At 39.3% G+C, this 7,099-nt stretch overlaps 1 long non-coding RNA gene across 1 annotated transcript; it reads left to right on the top strand.

Annotated features, from left to right (window-relative positions):
* The first annotated feature begins 492 nt into the window (after nucleotides 1-492).
* Nucleotides 493-2,642, top strand: LOC120055449. Its single transcript, XR_005477686.1, has 3 exons — nucleotides 493-656; nucleotides 1,217-1,278; nucleotides 2,372-2,642. It is a non-coding gene; the product is annotated as an uncharacterized LOC120055449 (long non-coding RNA).
* The last annotated feature ends 4,457 nt before the right edge of the window (nucleotides 2,643-7,099 follow it).

Genomic DNA, 7,099 nt, shown 5'->3' with positions numbered 1-7,099 from the left:
GCTCATATAAAACCACAAAGTTTGTCATACCGAATGCAGATACCGCCCCGCAAAGTAGAAGGGGCTTGCCCACAAACTTGGATGATGGCGTTGTTTACTTCAAACGAACAACACACAGCCATCTCAGAACTTCTCTAGGTATTTTGAGGCTGATTCCCTGACCTGTCAATGTTTTTAATTTGCTGTTTTTGATTTTGTTATACTCTTGTGAATTCAATGGTTTTTACTAGATTACTTGTAGTTTTTCATGTTGTCTGTAATTTTTGTAATGACTTGGTGCTGCCTATCTTGGCCAGGACGCTCTTGAAAAAGAGATTTTAAATCTCAATGAGCCCTTCCTGGTTAAATAAAGGTTAAATAAATAAATAAGGTAAGATTGTGTTTCATTAATGTTTGTCATCATGCCTGTGTGGTGTTCTGTGCTAATTACAAACAAAAGCGAAAATGAGTTATTTTTCACCGTTCTACCTACCAGAGATTTACCCCAATGCTGCCAGTGATTTGCGGCTATCAAGAACGATGCTTACTGCGACAAAAGATTATCAGAGCGATTTTCAGACTGAACTGATGGGTAATCCATTTCGACGAAAGCTGAGAAGTGATGCTATATCACCAATATTTTCCTTCACAATAAAATTAAAGATCTTCGATTAGAGGTAACATAACGTTAGCTAGCTTGCTAACCTAGCTGGAGTAAGTAAGTTAGCTAGCTAGCTAACATTAGAGTCATGTATTGAACTCTGAAAGTCATCAACTAAATCATATAGCTATCTTTTGGATACGCACTATCAATCAATTTCGCCTATGCCATGGTAGTCACTGCTAGACTGGTAGTTACCTTCAGCAGAGTAAACATGCTTGTTTGTTTGTTTTTATCTTTGACTAGTGTTAGCTAACGTAAGATAGCTAACGTTAGCAAATAAGAGTAACTTAATCTGGTAGCCATCTATTCCACCCTTGTCAAGAAAACACTCTGTTACTAAAAATAGAATTGTCACTATAGCTAACTCACTCTCTGTTTGTTGGTAGCGATGATGAATGTTTATAAATCATCTATGGTTAATTAGTTGATTCTCAGCTGGCTAGCAATCTTGCCGCTAGCTAGCTAACAGCAAAGTGATACTACTGAAATGTCCATGTTAGGTGTTCTAAGATATCCAGTTTAAGAGAGAACAATACAATTAGTGCGGTGGTTAAATTGTGTATTTTGTTGTAGGCCGTACATAATCTGATTCCACCAGCACGTGCTTCCAACCCCTAGCTCTGCACAAGGTGAAGGTAAGTTGGCAAAAATATTTACAAGCCGACGGCTACGATAGTTCAATTTACAGTAAGCATGGCATAAATATGAATTGGGTAGTGTTTGTATAGGTTTTTTTTATGGGGTTACAGGTAGTTAGTCCTTCCACAGTGCCCTGCTGAAAAATACCCCAAAGCTGCAGCATTTTGAGTATACAAGGATGAGGGCGCGGACACACCTTGCGGTTATGGAGCACAACAAGATTGTGTGACAGAAACCAGCAAGGACACTGAAAGGTATAAAATCAAGACTACAACAGTAATGACACAACCACCTTATTCTTCTCTCAGTAGATTCTCAAAACACAATCCTCGGCCAAGAGCTGCTATTGACATGAAATCTGTCAAACTCAATAGCCTGGCGATGTTTACAGACAGGTCTTTGAGATGAGGGAGGGGGTTTTGGTTGTGCAGGATTGTGCTTCAAGACAGTAAATGCATTTGTCACACACTGATCTGTTTCACCCCCCACCAGGTGTCTCCCATTTTCCCCATTATCCCTTGTGTACTTATACCTGCGTTTTCTGTTGGTCTGCTGCCAGTTTGTCTTGTCTTACCATCGTGTTTTCCTGTATCTCTCTTCCCGGTTTTGGCCATTCTGCCTGCCCTGACCCTGCCTGCAGTTCTGTCCCTGATTGACGCTACCTTGGATTACTGACCTCTGCCTGCCCTTGACCTGCCATTTGCTTGCCCCCTGTTTTGTAATAAACATCTGAGATTCTAATTATCTACCTCTTGTTTCTGCATCTGTGTCTTATCCTGAGTCGTGTTAGTATTGTTGTGTATGGGAACGATTGAGAGGTGCCATTTCTCCTCAATCTCCCATACACAACAATATATATTGTGTAAGAACTGCCCTCCTAAGACTTTTCACACCCTATGCAGCCCCCCGGCCCATTCAATCTGTTTCCTCTCAAAAGCAGCTCCCAATATCTCTCATTGTTCTAAACAATACACTAGCCTGTCTCTAAACACTTACTGTAGGTACCATTCGTTTCACACCTTTACCAACTGTAAAATGTCCCTGCCACAAAAAGGGTAACATGCTAACACCACAAACATGTTTTTCCAGCAGATGTACAGTACCAGGTCCAAACAGAGTTCCTACACCACTTCCACCACTTCCAGCAGAATCCAGCTGGTCATACGTTGCAGACAGGACAAGACCATTCGCCACAAGCACAAGGAGTCTCAGCTTTCCCAGCCCACCATGCCAAACACCCTTGCCAGTGTACAGAAGCCGGATAAAGGATAGTGTGGCTCAGCCTAAGACCATGTAGAACCACCATAAAATAAATATGGTTCATTTCTATCAATCTTCGAGATTTGACTGCATTAATGGGTTCGCCAAAGATATTTATATACAGTGCATTCGGAAAGTATTCAGACCCTTGACTTTTTCCACATTTTGTTACGTTACAGCCTTATTCTAAAATGGATTACATTTTTTTTTACTCATCAATCTACACACAATACCCCATAATGAGAAAGCGAAAACAGATTTTTAGACATTTTTAACACATTTTCCAAATAAAAAAATAGATACCTTATTTACATACGTAAGTATTCAGATCCTTTGCTAGGAGACTCGAAATTGAGCTAAAGTGCATCTTGTTTCCATTGATCATCCTTGAGATGTTTCTACAACCTGTTTTTGCTTTGTCATAATGGGGTATCGTGTGTAGATTGATGAGGGATTTTTTTAAAAATCCATTTTAGAATAAGGCTGTAAAATGTGGAAAAAGTCAAGGGGTCTGAATACTTAAATACAGATTGGTGAGTGCTGCATGGTTGTCCTTCTGGAAGGTTCTCCCATCTCCACAGAGGAACTCTGAAGCTCTGTCAGAGTGAGCATCGGGTTCTTGGTCACCTCCCTGACCAAGGACCTTATCCCCCGAATGCTCCGTATGGCTGGGGAACCAGCTCTAGGAAGAATCTTGGTGGTTCCAAACTTCTTCCATTTAAGAATGATGGAGGCAACTGTGTTCTTGGGGACCTTCAATGCTGCAGAAATGTTTTGTTACCCTTCCTCAGATCTGTGCCTCAACACAAACCTGTCTGTGAGCTCTATGGACAATTCCTTCGACCTCATGGCTTGGTTTTTGCTCTGTCATGCACTGTCAACTGTGGGACCTTATATAGACAGGTGTGTGCCTTTCCTAATCATGTCCAATCAATTGAATTTACTACAGGTGGACTCCAATCAAGTTGTAGAAACATCTCAAGGATGATCAATGTAAACAGGATGCATTTTTGTTTTCTATTTTTAATACATTTGCAAAAATTTCAAAGAACCTGTTTTCACTTTGTCATTACGGGTTATTGTGTTTAGATTGATGAGGGAAAAAAGTATTTAATCAATTTTAGAATAAGGCTGTAACATAACAAAATTGCACAGGCACAGACATTACATTTAGAACAATATTTAGCCTAATAGAAAGAAATATAGCATATCCCTAAACTTTTTCATAGTGACCAAAGTGTACAAATGTACCTAGGTACGTAGGCAGACAGTATCTAGCTACATCCATATCTATCAGGAAGGCTTAGACAAATATTTTTGTAGTAAAACCAGCTTATCAGTTTCAGAGATTTACAACAGTAAATTGTTGTATTATTGTTTCTCCTCACTGTTAGTAAACTTAGCTAGCTAGTTTACTAGATAGTCAAAAACTGTTACTTAAATCAGTTTATAATATTATTTTGCATCATGCCTATAATTTTGTGAGTTTGAAAGGCATCCACTGTCATAATCATAACCAGTGTCAAGCCTCGTCAATTATGTTACTGTAAAAAAGGCCATGCCTGTGCATGTGATTTTCCCTACAGTCCCATTGGAGTGAGTTCTTCCCCTCTCAGGGGTCTATTATCGCCTCTTGGTTTCAGCCAATCTGTGTGCCCGAATGGACATTTGGACTCTGGCTCCTCCCACACTACCTCAGAGTGGTTATTTTCTTCAGCCAATTGGGACACAAAGTTTGGCTGGGGACCATGTTTTCAGTGTGTTTTCTAGAAGTGTTTGTATGTGCATCCGCAACGTAAATTGGGCCACTCAGGAACGTTTCTTTTCATCATAAATAACTCCCTAGTCGTTGCCAACAATAGGCATACCCATAACAAGATGCAGAGGAGTGGTACTCAGAATGTGTTGTGTTGGATTTGACCCAAACATAACGTTTTTTATTCATGACATAACGTTCATTGCTTTACCAAATGTTTTGCAGTTTTACTTTTGTGCCTTATTGCCAACAGGATGGAATATTCATTATTCTGTACAGGCTTTCTTCTTTTAGAAAGTATTGTTGAGTAACTACAATGTTGTTGATAGATCCTAATTTTTTCTCCTATCACAGTCATTAAACTCTGTATCACAAAAAATCTGAACTCATCATGAGGGGCCGCAGTTGCTCGCGGGTCTGCTTACCCACACCATTCTGCTGGTGGACTATACACACACCAGTCCAACACAGAATAGCTGCTTTTTAACATATTTCATTACAATTATTTGGAAGGAATACTATTTCACTCATATTGTAATTAAAACCTCTTGACACTAGGGGGGCGCCATTTCGACTTTGTAATAATTAGTTCCCAAATTAAACTGCCTCGTACTCAATTCTTGCTCGTACAATATGCATATTATTATTACTATTGGATAGAAAACACTCTCTAGTTTCTAAAACCGTTTGAATTATTTCTCTGAGTGAAACAGAACTCATTCTGCAGCACATTTCCTGTCAGGGAGTGAGATTTCAGAAATCGAGGTCCCTGTTCTGAGGTCAGTTTATAAGTCCCCATGTAAGCCATCGGGCTACATGCACTGCATACGTCTTCCTCTAGATGTCAGTAAGCGGGGAGAATTTGAATGGAGTGGATTGCGCAATCTGTGGCCCTATATAAGACCGTGGAACGGAAGTACCGTCCTTTTCAACTGGGCGCCTGGCGCAAGAGGGACATCACAATGGCCTCCTGCAAAGCTTTCGTTTTAGCAGTTCTGTATCTCCGGTCATGTTTTTATTCGTTATAGTTGTTAAAGACATCATAAGGTAGTTAATTTAAACCGACTTATAGCAGTTTATAGCAGTTTATTGCGATTTTCCTGGATTTCTTTGTGATGCGCTTTCACGAGTTGGACACCTCTCCAGTGGGTGGCTAACGTTAGCGGCTATTTCGACAGGACAAGAGGACATCTTTCAACCCAAAGACGATTGTTCTGGAGAAAGGACACCTTGCCCAAGATTCTGATGGAAGCTCAGCTAATAGTAAGCAGTCTTTATGCTGTTAATTCGTACTTATGTTGACAAATGTCAAATAATAATTCCGCCATGAATTATGGTGCGGTCTCGCTTTAGCGCACGCTGTATTGCGCAGTAACGTTAATTTAAAAAATCTAACACAGCGATTGCATTAAGAACTAATTTATCTTTCATTTGCTGTCCAATCTGTATTTTTTAGTCAAGTTTATGAATAGTTTTTGATTAGATTAGGTGCCTCTCCAAGATGGCGCCGGACAGATTGCTTGAAGTTTTGGCCACTAATCACATTGTATAACCACGATTTGTGCCGCTAAATATGCACATTTTCGAACAAACTCTATATGCATTGTGTAATATGATGTTATAGGACTGTCATCTGAAGAATTCTGAGAAGGTTAGTGAAAAAATTAATATCTTTTGGTGGTTTATACGTTATCGCTATGTTTGGCTTGAATCAATGCTGTTGTGATGTTTGCTATTGTGGTAAGCTAATATAACGCTATATTGTGTTTTCGCTGTAAAACACTTCGAAAATCTGAAATATTGTCTGGATTCACAAGATCTGTGTCTTTCAATTGCTGTACGCTGTGTATTTTTAAGAAATGTTTTATGATGAGTAATTAGGTAATACACGTTGCTCTCTGTAGTTATTCTAGTCGCTTTGGTGAGAGTTGTGATGGTGGCTGCAATGGTAAACTATGATTTATACCTGAAATATGCACATTTTTCTAACAAAACATATGCTATACAATAAATATGTTATCAGACTGTCATCTGATGAAGTTGTTTCTTGGTTAGTGGCTATTTATATCTTTATTTGGTCGAATTTGTGATAGCTACTGATGGAGTAAAAAACTGGTGGAGTAAAAAAAGTGGTGTCTTTTGCTAACGTGGTTAGCTAATAGATTTACATATTGTGTCTTCCCTGTAAAACATTTTAAAAATCAGAAATGATGGCTGGATTCACAAGATGTGTATCTTTCATCTGGTGTCTTGGACTTGTGATTTAATGATATTTAGATGCTAGTATTTACTTGTGACGCTATGCTAGGCTATGCTAGTCAGCTTTTTTACTGATGGGGGTGCTCCCGGATCCGGGTTTGGGAGGAATTAGAGGTTAAGTATAGGTCATGTTTCATAGAAATCTGGAAACACTGGACAATTACTTTAAGCAATTTTTTATTGGAACTCCTGTTAGCCTTAGCATCATTACATACATTCCCTCCCAGGATATTTCAAACCAGGGATCTGAAAAACAAGCACGTGCCAACTCCTCTGAGGCCTGCTTGCCAAATCACTCCAATCGTCCTCCTCCTTGGCATCTTATAAGGGGTTATCAGCGAGCACCCGAGTCTCTTGCCCTTGAAGCCTGTGAAATGTTTGCTGCTATTATTCTGCTATTTTTGCTGCTATTATTCTTCACTATTATTCTACAATGTAGAACATAGTAAAATAAAGAAAAACCCTTGAATGAGTAGATGTTCTAAAACTTTTGACTGGTAGTGCACTTCAATCAAACTTATTTAAGGAACTATATCACTCCG

Source organism: Salvelinus namaycush, chromosome 11 (genome assembly GCF_016432855.1).
Source record: "Salvelinus namaycush isolate Seneca chromosome 11, SaNama_1.0, whole genome shotgun sequence".
NCBI classification, from domain to species: Eukaryota; Metazoa; Chordata; class Actinopteri; order Salmoniformes; family Salmonidae; genus Salvelinus; species Salvelinus namaycush.
This window is presented reverse-complemented; position numbering and strand designations above follow the sequence as displayed.